The 15,612-nt window shown below is 41.2% G+C and overlaps 1 protein-coding gene across 1 annotated transcript in view; it reads left to right on the top strand.

Annotated features, from left to right (window-relative positions):
* The first annotated feature begins 7,157 nt into the window (after window positions 1–7,157).
* The window catches only part of SEMA3A (semaphorin 3A), a 435,303-nt gene continuing 426,848 nt past the window's right edge, over window positions 7,158–15,612 (top strand). Inside the window, exon 1 of the mRNA XM_006117134.5 lies at window positions 7,158–7,552. The gene's annotated coding sequence lies outside the window, so the exon portion shown is untranslated. The remainder of the gene's footprint in view (window positions 7,553–15,612) is intronic.

Genomic DNA, 15,612 nt, shown 5'->3' with positions numbered 1-15,612 from the left:
CACTTTCCCCTGGTCAATTGCACAGTGCTTCACAAAGGAAGTCTTTATTCCAGTTTTACAGATGGGAAAACTGGGGCAGAATGATGAAATGAATTGCCTAACACAATGCAGTAGAATTTTGCCACCTACTGGTAAAGTCAGGAACAGTCCCAAGGTCTCCCAAGTGGCAGTCAGGTTCTCTATTCTCTAGTCCCCACTGTTTCTTCAATACTGTGATCACATGAGAACAAACACACTAAGCTTTACAAGTTGGGAAATGTTAGCACTTACGTAGAAAGGATCAGCTTCTCCAAAGCAGAGTGACACATGTATCACACTTCTCCTGTATCCTAGCTCTTAGCCCAGATAAAGAGTAATTTGTGTAAATTTGAGTGGGGTCTTATGCCATTCCCTAGCCTGGCTGCTGCTATATGAGGGAAATAATAGGTGTGGTGTTGTGAAGAAGCTATGTGGGGGTTATTAAGGATCTGCTGCTTGGTGGGAACTCCCTTGATAAGACCTCAGCTGCCCACAGTGGGCCTTTTCACTGACTGGGGTGTTCTGCTGTCTAGAGGAGGAGACTGGACTAGTGAGGTGGCCTTTTTGCCACCAAGATGAGTGAGATACTCTGATGGTCTTTGCAACTCCAGGGAAAGGGAGAAAGAGAGAGAGCGAGAGAGAGTGTGCATATATGCGTATGCACATGCACTTCTTTAACTGGTAGGTGGTGCCTGCTGCCTAATCGGCCAACTTAGGTGCACCATTTATTTTGAGCATCACCCATCACCACTGGAAATGGAAGATAAAGCAGCACAGGGATTATGCATCTAGTTTCTGGCAACTGTTTTTTATTGTTGTTGTTGTTGTTGTTCTCTTTAACTTTCTTACTTCTGGGATCTGCATTTTTCTGATGCAGCTACTAGTGTCAGGAATTTTGCAACTCAAGACTATCATCAAAGCTAAAAGGCATGATAATAAATCACTATAGAAATATTTATTTTTGAGCTGGTAAATTGATTGCTGGACAATAAAAAGTCTTCTATTCGCAGTCATGCTGAAACCTCTATACCATAAATGAAGTAATTCCCTAAAATACATCCATGAGACACACTGATAAACTCTGATGAAAATATTCCCTTTAAAAGCATATTTTTTTCTTTTTATCCTTTAATATTGCTCTAGTGCAAAACAGTAAATTTCACCAGAAAATCTCAGGAATCAAAATTAATACTTTGGTAGGTTCTCAGTACTTGAAAAGGAGATGTTGTAAGAAGAGCCATTTTTTGCTTTCCTATCACATCCCTAAGTATTTATGTATACTTCCCATTCATGCTGTCAACAGGTGTTATTTACAAACACTTTCTTCAGTCCACATTTTGAAATCCTTAATATAAAATAGAACCCAGTTTTTCAGTTGCTTGTACGTCAGAGAAATATCAGGATAGTTCCAATACAAAGAATCCCATGGGTTTCATTATAAGATCTTCAATCAATATGTATTCAACCTACACTTTTATGCAAGCCCTAGTTGACTTCAGTAAGATTTTGTCACGTTAAAAAATGAGTAAAACTGAGAATTTGTCCCATTGTAAGTTATACCCTAGGAAAGAGGTGGCAGAGACTAGGGCAGAGGAAAAAGGACAAAAATATTAATTATATATGTGAATAATAAGAATATCCTGGCATTACCTTAGCTCAGAGAAAAATCTATAAAGGACATCATGCCTCCTGTTTCAAGGCAAAAGAACACCCATAACTGATGACAGTTAATAAGAAAGTTTCCCTATGGGCCAGTTATTCCATTAATGGTGTTTCCTGTGATGAATCTGCCATCGTCCACTGTCATAGACAGGACACAGGAGAAGGTGAGTCTGATATAGTATGGCAATTTCTCTGTTCCTTGTCAAGGTGTTGTGGGTTCAGGTTTGGCTTTTGCTGTTCTTCTCCAAGCACCTTTTTTTTCTTTTTTTAAAGAAAGCCTATGCTGGAACTAGCCACTTCAATAGCAGCCTCTGTTTTAATTGCTGTTAAAGACTTTTCTAAATGTTGATCCCTAATACATATTTTTCTAACTATCTTAGAGTTTGGTACTGCTGTCCATTATCTTAGTAGCTAAGCTCCCTCTGTGTTAAATTGGCAATAATGAATAATGCCTAGTGGATTTCTTGATGAATGGGCTTCTTCTCTTTTCTCCAAAAGAACTGGTTGAATATGGAAATTCTGAAAGTTATAATTTTTTTCATTCTTAATTATAATGAAAAATCAAATTTTCCCACAAAATGGAGATTCACAAAAATTGTGGAATTGAACAATTTCATTTGGGCAATGGTGAATTGTTTCATTTTCTTAAGGTCAAAATCTTATAAAAGAAAAGAGTGTGTATATTGACATACACATTCAAATTAATATATTAAAAATAATATACATGTCAAAATGAAATTAATCAGAACATTAAAGTCAAAACAAAATGCTTTGACTTGTCTAAACTAACCATTTTTATGTGACAGAAAAAGAATGTTGCAGTGATTAATTTAGACATTTTTCCATCAAGTTTATTTTCAAACAGCTCTAGTTTCTAGTATATAGGAAGGTCTGCTTGGGGTAGATTTTTTTTAAAGGGTACTGTTGTTGCCATCTCTGTTCCCCTCTGGTAGGTGGAGAAGGTTTCTCAAATAAAAAGGGTTTCCAGTGCTTCTTAAACAGGAGCTCAGCTTTCTAGAATGTTCCTGAAGAAGGCAACCATTATTTTTAATGGTTTCTATATTGGGTAATTTGAATGGAATGTATGTGAGAAAAACAAACAAACAAACAAACAAACATTCCTCTACTCTGTAAGCTTTATTCCTGTTAATAATCAAACGCTTGGTGTTAAAAGAGGTGTGAAACCATCTCAAGAAATGGGTCACAATTACCTATATCAATCACTACCGGCTCCACCCTCAAAACTCAGTATTTTGAGACAGGGAACTTCTGTTCCATGCTGGGTGGCCCTGGAACAATACTATAGCCTGCAGCTCCTGCCCCTTCAGCACTCTGGGGGTATGTCTACACTACAATGTTAATTCGAACTAATGGACGTTAGTTCGAACTAACATTCATAGCCGCTACACTAGCGCTCCGCTAGTTCGAATTTGAATCGAACTAGCGGAGCGCTTAGTTCGAACTAGGAAAACCTCATTTTACGAGGATTAAGCCTAGTTCGAACTTACTAGTTCGAATTAAGGGGTGTGTAGCCCCTTAATTCGAACTAGTGGGAGGCTAGCCCTCCCCAGCTTTCCCTGGTGGCCACTCTGGCCAACACCAGAGAAACTCTATGCCCCCCTCCCGGCCCCAGACCCCTTAAAGGGGCACGGGCTGGCTACGGTGCCCGTGCCAGGTGCAAGCCTGCCAGCACCCAGCCAGCAGACCCTGCACCTGGCACGGCACAGAGCCACGCACCTGATGTCCCCCAGCCCACCCCCTCTTCCCGGGACTAGGCTGGCGGCTCCCGGGAGCTTGCCCTGGTCCGCAAGAGGCGGGCACCTTCCTGGGCTAGTACGGACATCGTGGACCTCGTCCACGATCTCTGCACTAGGCACAGGAAAGTGGCCGTCTAGGGAAGGAGAGCTGCCAGCCTGGCCACCCAGGAGCAGGTGTGCATGAAAATCAAGGGGGTCCACTGAGACCCCCGACCCTGAGCCCTGAGCTTACAATGGCCGTCCTGGGTCAGACCAAAGGTCCATCTAGCCCAGTAGCCTGTCTGCCGACAGCAGCCAACCCTAGGGACCCTGGAGGGGATGGACCGAAGACAGTGACCAAGCCATTTGTCTCGTGCCATCCCTCTCCAGCCTTCCACAAACTTTGGGCAGGGACACCACTCCTACCCCCTGGCTAAGACTACTCCATGGACCCAACCTCCATGACTTGATCTCACTTCCCTTTAAACTCTGTTCTAGTTGTAGCCTTCACAGCCTCCTGCAGCAAGGAGTTTCACAGGTTAACTATTTGCTTTGTGAAGAACAACTGTCTCTTACTAGTTTGAAGCCTGCTACCCATTCCTTTCCTTTGGTGTCCTCTAGTCCTTCTTTATGGGAACTAATGAAGAACTTTTCTGAATGCACCCTCTCCACCCAACCTCTGCTTTTAGGGACCTCTATCCTGTCCCAGCTCCATCTCCTCTTTTCTAAGCTGAACAGTCCCAGTCTCTGTAGCCTCTCTTCATCTGGGACCTGTTCCCAATCCCTGATCATGTTAGTTGCCCTCTCCTCTCCCAGCCTTTCTCTTCCCCTCTCCCACCTCCTTTTCCCAGTCTCCCCCAGTTTTGTTCAATAAAGACAGAGTCAATGTTGGAAGAAACGTTATCTTTATTTTGTACATCAATAAGAAGGGGGGCTAGGGAAGGGTAAGTGGAAGGAGGTGAGGGAGGAATGGGGTATGAGCCCCCGATGGGGAGGACTGGGCTGGCTCTGCGGGCTTCTGGGGGTGGAAGCTCTCCTGCAGCCCCCCGATTGCTCCCTCTCCCCAGATGGCAGCCTGCGGCAAGTGCAGCCGGGCTGATGGCCGAGTGGTGTGATGTGCCCAGTGTGGGTACTCCGGGCAATCCAAGCCAGGACTGCTTTGCAAGCGGGGCACCCCTTAGAACTGTCTCTCCGGGGTGGGGGTCAGGACCCTTTAAGCGCAGCCCTCGGCTAGCCTGAGACAGCATCTCCACGCTCTAAGTCCTCCTCTGATGCCCTGCCGGCACTGCTTCCGGCCATCCTTAAGCCCTGTTCAGGGTCCACTCAATGTGGACTTGCTGGTTCGAATTAGCAAAACGCTAATTCGAACTAGTTTTTAGTTCTAGACGCGTTAGTTCGAATTAGCACTGAAGTGTAGACATACCCTGGGAGAAGTCAGGTGGGCACAGAACCAGGATACAACAACAGAGCTGCACTGCTGTAACTGAGAAGTGAATCAGATCCACTGAATCTGATGGAGGTGTTCTCTCAGTGGACTGACAAGCAGCCAGGGAGAACCTAAAAGGGCCACATACCAGTTGATGGAATTTCAGGCTGACAACTCCAGAATAGCTCCTTGCCTCAGAACGGAAAGTTTCCATTTCAAAAGGACAAACTGGGACCCCATAACAACTGTATAAGGATTACCCACTGCTCTGTGGCAACATCAGTCCCTGAAGAGCAAAATGAGAGAGACTAAGGGCATGTAAAAGCCTTCTCAGAGAGACAGAGATTTCTCTGCAAATAGTTCTATGGGTCATGAGTGCAGACACATTTGAAATTTTTCTACTCTTCATTTGTGCAGTCCCCACAGTTAATCACTGTCACATAGAAGTGGCATAAAGTGTGACAGTTAGGTAGAACCGGTACAAGCATTTGGCCTTTTGTTATTAGAGAAGACTAGTTTCATATTAATAACCTGCTTCTTAAAGAGCTCTAGGAGGTAATGAAAAATACATTTTAAAGAGGACATTTTACCCCCAGCAATCGTATGACATGCTGTGAGAAGAACATTCATATAAAAGAAAATTTATTTGGCCAGTCAGCTTTATTTTAATGTTCCCTTTGCAGTTTCAGGTATTTGGGTATAAGTGGACCTATTAAAACTATAGTATGTTTTTGGGAGGAGAAGTATTCATAAACTTTTCTGAGGAACCTTTTCCGCTATAAAGGGCCTAATCATGCAGCTGCTAAGTATGAAGGACGAGCATCCCTTAAACACACTGGCTACGTCTACACTAGCCCCTTCTTCGGAAGGGGCATGCTCATTTTGAAAGTGGGAATAGGGAAATCCGCGGGGGATTTAAATATCCCCCGCGGGATTTAAATAAACATGGCCGCCGCTTTTTTTCCGGCTTTGGGAAAAGCCGGAAAAAAGCGTCTAGACTGGCCTGATCCTCTGGAATAAAGCCCTATTCCGGAGGATCTCTTATTCCTACGCCTAAAAGGCTGAATTGCGAGGAGGCAGCCGCGGTTCACAAGGAGGCAGCTGCGGTAGGCTGGGGGAGTTTGAGCCAGGGAAGCCCCAGGCCATAAGTCCGCAAGGCAGGGTTACAGGAGGCAAGTGAGCAGTCAGAGTGGAAGAAGAACTGGGGGTCGTAGGGAGGACCCTGGACGAGGAGTGGAGGAAGAACAATGACTCCCCCCCAGAAGGGGGCGTGGACCAAGACTGGAGTGGTCACTGCCGGAGGGCAGTACCCCGAAGAGAACACCTCTCCCAAAGGGGGCGTGTCGGCGTCAGAGCAGCCCGTTACTTCCCCAAAAGCCACCCTCAGGGAAGAAGCCATGAAAGTGAGTCGAACCTGCTACACTACTTAACCCTTCTGAATAAGTGGTGGTGAATAGCTTGTGCATGGGCCCTCTGCACAGGGTGAATTGCTATCTCAGAACAATGGAGGGTCACTTCTGCATTAAGCATTTGACTGCTCTCCAGCCTAGGTAGGGGTTACTCCTGTGAGGCATTCTAAAGCACTGTTGATATTACAGGGATCTTCAGACAATCTACTCTTGCCAAGGTTTAGTATCCTTCTGTGAGAGACAGTAAAACATTTCCCCCCCATCATGTATATAAATGGGGCTCTACCAGAAGTGAATTTGACCCATTGGACGCTATACAGAAGAGTATACGAAGGGGCCCCCCGTACACTTGTCTGAGGAGCTACTTCAGCCATCCTCAGAACTAACAGCTAACTGTAGATTCTCTTCCTCCAGTCAGCCTCCCTTTCCTCTCTAAACTGAGCCAGATCAGGCAGTGGCCCACTTCTTGCAGCAGTTCTTATCCACTTCCCAGTCATTCCTCCAGTTGTGCAGTAGCACAGGTTTCTGTTCTGAACAAACTGTTAATGCCATCCATAATGGAGTCGTTTTAATTAAGTGTATACAAAAAGTGGGGGAGGGGCAAGAGAGCCATTGCTCATCAGGATGATTACAGAATCATGTGTCTTGGCCAGCCTGAATATCCACGCTGCATTATCCATTTGTTGTATTTGCTTGTGACTGCCCAGTCCCAGTTCTGGGCACTTCAGTTCCCGGGTGCTTTCTTGCTACCCCCTTTCCAGCGCTATAAAACGGAGGCCTGCTGTTTTAATCACGCCTCCCTTTCTCAATGTTGTTTGCGCCCTGGTACAACCCATCTGCCTTGAATCTAGTGCTCCACTGGGGCTGTACACATCTGCCAGCCAGACTACCTTCGTACACAATTACTCAATCCACCGTAAGGCTCTTTAATAGGAAACAAGTGTGACAACAGCAAGCCCTTCTCTCTCTCTCTCTCTCTTTCTCTCTCTCTCTCCCCCTCTCTCTCTTTCTTAAACCACAGAGTCAAACGGCTCTAATAGAGATGGAGCTTGATAGATCCGCCCAGGTGTAGGTGAAATGATAGTGCCTCAGGGATAATAGACGCCGTGCTCTTATGCTGAAGTTCAGCGCTGTGTCCTGAAGGGTTGTCTAGCAGCAGTGAGATGGGTTGCTCTTTGCACAGTTAAGTCAATAAGCTTCCTCCAGCTCACATGTATGGCTAATTTAGAATGCAACCTGGATCTAGGTGAGAGCTGCAGAACTGTCTCTTCTTCTCAGTGACGGACAAAGCACAGCAAACAGTAAGTGGAAAATTTGCTTTTACTTATTTTACTTGGGAATTAATTAAGGGTGTTTACTTTGGAAGGAACCCTCTAAAGACTGGTGCAGAAATGAACCATAATAACGTTTGCATGCAGGTCCCCTGTGGGTAGTCTCCTGTTTCATTTTATATCATGCCCTGGCATTGCCACTGCTGCTTGAATGCTCAGATTGAATTCCTGGTCTGAAGAGGACCTCTCATCTAAATGTGGCAGTAGTCCTAATAAGATCATATCTTAGATCATTTCTTTATCCAATTAGGTCCCTATGCTATAAATTTTAGTATTGGTCAGAATTAATGATGTACCTTTATTATAAAAATGCAAAAAGTAAATGCTCTAAATGTAGGAATAAAAATCTAACAAATACTTAAACCCCTTGCTATAGCTATCCTGGGATGTTAGCGTCTAAAACATCAAAGTTTACTTTGAGGAAAGCTGTATTATTTGTTTACTGAATTGTTCCTTTAAATATTATAAAAATAACCCCAAATGATGGCATTAATGTATTGGAGCAACCACACCAATAGTGAAGTTTAAAAGCAGAAAAGAAGGTCACTTGTCTAACCTGCATAAAGTGGCATATTAAAACCAGATGTATGGAATCTCAACTTTGACTTCTTCGTCTTTCATGCTTGGTTTAAAGCAGCATTTACTTTTGCATTTACAACTTTGGATTTGCTGTTAAACTATTCTTGAACTTGAAGTTAAGATTTGATCTTAAGACACGCGTGCACACACGCATGCACACACACACTCTTTGAGCCTCCTATCCCAATTTTACTTTGCTATAGGGAGTCTGTTTATTACGGCACCATATACCCTGAAGCACAGTAATAAGCTTGCTGTGATGGTCTTTCAGGTGGAATGTCAGCCAAGGTAAAAGAATGTGTCTGTTTCATGTATAAAAATATACTATGTAAGAAATAAATATGCAGTTAAAAATAGATCCTCCAGACTCTCCAATAGATGATGACACAAACAAAGAATGCAGACCAGAGACTGTCAAGATATTGGCACTTTGGAAGATCCAGTGAGATGACATTTCTGAGGTTAGGCTGTATTTTGAAATACTACTGGGCTTGGTGTCTGTTGTCTTCACTAAAAGTGGAACAAATGACTCAGCACTATTATAAAATGTTTTCAAATGGTCTTCCTTTTTCAAAGGAATTATTTTCTTTGCACTTGGACAGGATAGTAGGTGGTGTTTCAATGAGCCATGCCTCTAGGCTGCTAGTGATTCCTTTGATCATAATAATGGCTGTTGTGAAAAGTCCCATGTATTAGTAGTTACCGTGAGTTTCTATGCACAGCAATGATTATTTGAAATTGCTGAAGTGGAGAGGATAAAGAGGTAAAACAGCATCCCACAAGAAGTATTTAGACTTGCATTTGCTGACATCCAATAGTGGTCAATGCCTACCCCCTACAGGGAGAGAATCTAATTTCACTAGTACATGAACACTATATGGCAGTATGATTCACAGATATGAATAGTGAAGATAGTTTCAAGCTCCAACAAGTGCCCCTCAATGAAGAGGTCAGACTATGATTAATAGTAAATAGGTTTCAAACGGCTGGATCTCTCTTCGGGAGCGCTGATAAATAGCAATGGACATTTTATTTCCCTTCAGTGTAACTCAGTGGCAGGGACTCTGAATTTTAAAGTTTGAGTCAGCAGTGCACTTCTTTTATATGTGAAGGACTTAGATTTTAATTAATTATAAACAAATGTGCAGATTTACTGTATATTCAATGCACCATGATTTAGGGTTCAGATCGGCACACTTCTGTACATAGAGTACTATCCTATTACAAACGTAGTCTCATTGTTTTCCATGGGAATACTCTCAGAGTAAAGTGCTACTCAATATGAGTAAGGCTGGTAAAATTAGACCCTTCATTACTAAGAGCCAGATTCTGCCCACTGATGTTGATCTAATAGTATTCATTTTGAAATCATCCAATGTCAATCTTCCATCTTTACACACATCCCATTCAGTGGAAATTCTTCTCAAGTAAGAGCACTGCTCTGTGAGATTAAAGGGATAAGAACCTGGCCCAATGAAACTGTTTGTGGATAAGATTCTCTTCACCATGAGTCAAGTTGACAGAATTTGACTATGCAGGTTCTTGTGGGGCCCAGATTTTCTTCCCTTACTTATGAGGAGTTGAAATTACTCAGCTGTTCATTTCAGTGAGATTACTTACTGTATAAGGTATTGCATCGTGTGGGCAACTGCACAGCAGTGGTGGCAAGGAGCTCTGGCCTTTTTGAATTGCTAGACCTCTGCGCAGTTGCCCTTTTTTGCCTTCCATCTCCTCCAGCAGTGGGCCTGCTTCTGAGTACATTAAAAAAAATGAAAAAGGGACCAGAGTAAAAATGTTAAGCTTGAGCAATTCAAATTAGGCACCTAACTCCATACCTAGTCATCTAAGCAAATGAGATGATTTGTTTTGGTCAGAGGTTAGAGGTTTATTTTTATTGGCCCTTTTGATTAGTTGTGTAAATATAGATTTAGGTGCCCAAGTTCAGGCATTCACATTTGACAGTTTTGACCTATGTTAATTCCAGGAAGACAGTTTCTCAGACCCAGAGCAAGTTGGCAAGTTGACTTCCTTTTTAGTATCTGTAGAGGAAGTATGAAACATAGACTATAAGGCCAGGGATGACCATTGTGATCATATTGTCTCACCTTCTGCGTTACAAAGCCATGGGACTTCCCTGAATTCATTCCCATTTGAACTAGAGTTTATCTTTTAGAGAAACATCCAATGCTGATTAAAAAATTTCCCATGACAAAGAATTTACCACAGTCTGTGGTAAGATGTACAATAATAGATAAATTAGCAATAACCGTACAAAGTGAAGTAGAACGTGTTAGTAAATATTTACTCATTGCAAAATAATTTAAAAAATATTAGTTCATTGTGAAATAACTCAGTCAAATTCTCTGCTAACTTAATTCTATTATGCTGGCAGAGAATTTTCTCTAATGAATCTTTTCTACATAAGGCTTTAATTTTATTCCAATTTCTGGTCTTGTGGAAGCTATAGATATTGCATGTCCCAAAGAATCATGTATTATCCCCTTTGATACAATTACTGCTGTATGCTAAAGATTTCATAAGTCATAAACTGGACAATATGTAGAAATGGTGCCTACAGGCAAAGTAATGTGTTATTGATGATCATCAAAAGATTACTGGAATATTAGAGAAAATTACAAGGAACAACAAAACCATTTTTGCAGTTCTGAAATACTTTCCATAAGAACTCACTGGAAAAAGTCCTCCATCCTTTCTGATATAATACTTATATAAGTTGGTCAGATCTTTGGACACCCAAGTAGAACAATTTTAAAAACTTAAAAAACAACAAATAGTCTAGCAGCACCTTACAGACTAACAAAACATGTAGATGGTATCATGAGTTTTTGTGGGTACAACCCACTTTAAAGTTCATGATACCATCTACATATTTTCTTAATCTTTAAGGTGCTGCTCACTATTTGTTGTTTTTTTAAGTTTTTCCAGTTACAGACTAACTCGGCTACCCCTCTGAATCTTTAGAACTATTTTGTAAGTGTAATTAACAAGCATGGCTGGCCTTATTTACACTACAACAATAATAATTATCACTGATATACTGCATATTTTGCACAAAGTTCTATTTGCCTTGGTTTCATTAATTTCAATGGTAATATTGTCATGAATAAGTTGAGAATTATTTTGACCTTGTTTTTTGTAGTTTAGACATCACCACTGCTGGTAGCCTTGATAGTTTTCAAATACTAGCATGGAAATGAAGCCTTTGACATTAATATCTAATGATCAATTGGTGTGGGCCCACGCTTTCTTAACATAGGGTATGTCTACACTACAGAGATCGACCGTCCAGAAATCAATCTTTTAGCATTTGATTTAGCTGGTCTAATGTAGTCCTTCTCATTCTGTGAGGAGTAAAAGAAGCCGACGGGATTGTGTGCTCCCATAGGCCTCCTACAGTGTAGATGCTGCAGCCGTCTGGCTTAAGGTAAGCCAAATCCACCTATACATTTTGGCTATGTCTACATTGGTAAGATTTTGCGCAACTACTTTTAACGCAAGAGTTTTTGTGTTAAAGTATTTGCGCAAGGGAGTGTCTACACTGGCATGTGCTTTTACGCAAGAGATGTGATTTTGTGCAAAAGCATCTGTGCCAGTGTAGATGCTCTCTTGTGCAAGAAAGCTCCAATGGCCATCGGGCTTTCTTGCGCAAGAAATTCATGTTGCCTGTCTACACTGGCCTCTTGCACAAGAACAGTTGTGCAAGAGGGCTTATTCCTGAGCGGGAACATCATAATTCTTGCGCAAGAAGCCCTGATTTCACACATTAGAACATCAGTGTTCTTGCGCAAGAACTCCCCACCAGTGTAGACAGGCAGCAAGCTTTTGCGCAAAAGCATCTGCTTTTGCACAAAATCTTGCCAATGTAGACACACCCTTTGTGTAGTGTAGACTCGGTCATAGTGTTTAATACCAAGATGGTCAGATTGAAGGACAGAAAAATAATTCTGGATAAAACAATACACTTATCACTTCCAAATTACTGCCTGATGTCAGAACCAAAATCTAATCTACCCAGATGTTGTAAAGGATTCTGATACGTTCACATAGCTTTATTTTAGTCTTTGCATCTGGGACTAGAAGCAAAATTGATTAAATATAATTTTAATTTCTCCAGCCCACTTTTATAGACTTAAAATGATGTCAGTAATCCAGATAAATATACAGTGCTTGTCTACAAAGTGTCGCAGTCTGAAATGTAGACCATTCTAATATGTTCTGCTCTATTAGCCTAGTGTAGACCTTCCTGGATCAAATTAAAAGATACTTAGTTTCCATTGAGGTAGTCTTGTTTCAGACAGGATTAATATACAGACATCTGGATATTCACTGAGACTGTTAGATGTTTTCATGGATTCATAGATTGCAAGGCCAAAATGGACCATTGTGATCTTCTAGTCTGATCTCCTGTATAACACAAACCATTCGAAATTCCCCAAAATTTCTGGAGAAAGTCTTTTAGAAAAAGAAAATCCTATCTCAATTTTAAAATTATGTATTGATGATAATCTGTGTAAATTTTTCCAATGATGAATTACTCTCACTGTTAAAAAGTTATACCTTATTTCCAATCTAAATTTGTCTCACTTCCAGCTTCCAGCCATTGGCATCTGTTATACCTTCCTCCACGAGACTCAAGAGAGCATTATTAAATATTTGTTCTGCATTTAGATACCTACAGACTAAAGTCATTACCCTGTAGCTCTCTCTTTGTTAAGCTAAAAAGATTGAGCTTTTTGGGTCTATCACTACACAACATATTTTCAAACTCATTTATCATTCTCATGGCTCTTCTCTGAATTGTCTCCCATTTATCAACATCCTTGAATTGTGGACAGAATATTCCAGCAGTAGTCACACCAATGCCAATATCTAAAATATTCTCCCTAGTTCTACTTGAAATTATCTTATTTACGCATCTCAGGAATGCACTAACTGTTTTCCCTTGATCTGTACATTCTTTTTCCCTTGATCTGTACATTTACATTTAGCCATATTAAAATGCATATTGTTTGGCTGTGCCATGTTTAGCAAGTGATCAATAGCTCTCAGAACTGTGAGAGGCTAGTGACCTAGCCTCCTCTTTATTTACCATTCCCCAATATTTTCTGTCATCTGCAAACTTTATCACAATGTTTTTGTGTTGTTCTTCCAGGTTTTTGATTAAAAATTTACATACAAGAACTAATCCCTGCAGGACCTCACTGGAAACACAACCACTAAACTACATATATACTTATCTGTACTGAACCAGTCTACAAAAGTTCTTAGATTCACCTATCATATTACTGGATGCGATGATTGGAAGGGTGCGGAGCTGTGATATTATATTCTTAGTAGTTGAGCAGTTTAGATGCCTGTTCCTTTTTAAGGAGTTATAATCACAAGTTATGGGAAGAGAGATATAAAGTTATAAAAAGAGAATTCAAATGGAAAGATATACTTGTTCTAAGCGTTGTGTGCAGTTTTACTTTCCCCTAGCTAAAGACACGTGGGCTACGTCTAGACTGGCATGATTTTCCACAAATGCTTTTAACGGAAAAGTTTTTCTGTTAAAAGCATTTGAGGAAAAGAGCGTCTAGATTGGCACGAACGCTTTTCCGCAAAAGCACTTTTTGCAGAAAAGCGTGCGTGCCAATCTAGACACGATTTTGCGCAAGAAAGCCCCGATCGCCATTTTTGCGATCGGGGCTTTTTTGCGCAAAACAATACGGCCTTGTCTACACTGGCCCTCTTGCACAAAAGCATTTGCGCAAGAGGGCTTTTGCCCAAATGGGAGCAGCACAGTATTTCCGCAAGAACACTGACAATCTTACATGAGATCGTCAGTGTTCTTGTGGAAATTCAAGCGGCCAGTGTAGACAGCTGGCAAGTTTTTCCGCAAAAGCAGCTGCTTTTGCGGAAAAACTTGCCAGTCTAGACGCAGCCACTATGTGCATTTAAATAGCAACTTGCCTATATCTTTGTTATAAATGGAAAGAGTTCACATAAGGTGATTAATGGGAAGTTAAAAAATTTTATGCTGTTCTTTAAAACTATTTAAACCTCATGATGTGCACAAATACCATGCATGGTGACTATGAGCCTAATTCACCATTGCATCCATCTGTTTATACACCAAAGTAAATCTGTTGCAATCAGTCTCATTACACTGAAATAATACAGCTGTGAATCAGATCCCATTCTTTTTCACTTGTGAAAGCCACATTTTTCTCACCTAAATTTGGGGGTAGGGAAGTGAAACTATACAAACAAAAAGTTTAAAGAAATATTTTGGGTTCAATGATCAGCAGTAATCTCTGGTGTAATTCCAATGACTTCATTGAAATGAATACCAGAGCTGAATTTGGCCAGCCATTTTTATTTGGAGCTGCTTTAAACTAATAGTCATTTATGGGTTCTGTTCCTGTGACAACTTTGAAATAAAAACCCTGTAAAATCAGTACAAATTGGCCAACAATCCTGCAAAGAGCATGGGTTGAGGTCAAAAATGTGTTTGTTAAATTTCCAGACAGTTGGGCTGGACTTTAAAAGCTCCATAAATTTAAAACAGTCTTTGAAATATCAGCACAGCAAATTCACATGCTGCATATCACAGATGTCGTCATACCTGAGTAATAATATTAGTGTTACCATCACATTTACATTTGACCAAATGAAAGGAACATGTATGGTACAAATTAATGGGTTTTCTGCTGGAAAGTTTTTGTCCCTCTAGCTTTTTTTTTTCCAGAGTACAAATAGATCCCACCATCTCGAAAACTGATACATTAGTAATATTATTTTTGAAATAATAAATTAGATGCTTTGAACATGCTCAGATATATAGTTATCAGGCTTCTTTCCATTTTAATGTTGTGCCAATATGAGAAATAAATGGCATATGATTATAAATTATATATTGCACATTCTTTGTCATTAAATGTAGCAGCCAATCACAGATGGTATGTCTAGACTACATGCCGCTGTCTCAAGAGGCATGTAAATTAGACATACCGACATAGTCAATGAAGCGGGGGATTTATATATCCCCCGCTTCATTAGAATAAAAATAGCCACCGTGTAGTGCCGGCTCAGCTGTTTGTTGGCACGAACTGGCAGTCAAGACAGGGATCAGTTGGCAAGGAAAGCCTTTGCCGACCGATCCTGTTAACCTTGTTGCATGTGGCATAAGGGATCGGTCGGCAAAGGCTTTCCTTACTAACCGATCCCTGTCGTGACTGCTGGTTTGTGCCGACAAACAGCTGAGTCGGCACAATGCGACGGCCATTTTTATTCTAATGAAGCAGGGGGATATTTAAATCCCCTGCTTCATTGACTATGTCGGTATGTCTAATTTACATGCCTCTGGTGACAGAGGCATGTAGTCTAGACATACCCTAAGACTGGGCTTTGATACCATATATTATAAATACATCACAGGGCTTATTAGC

The sequence above is a fragment of the Pelodiscus sinensis genome, chromosome 1, assembly GCF_052426305.1.
Source record: "Pelodiscus sinensis isolate ZL-2025 chromosome 1, ASM5242630v1, whole genome shotgun sequence".
Lineage (NCBI taxonomy): Eukaryota > Metazoa > Chordata > Testudines > Trionychidae > Pelodiscus > Pelodiscus sinensis.
The sequence above is the reverse complement of the archived record's forward strand: the minus strand, read 5'-3'. Positions and strand labels throughout refer to the sequence as shown.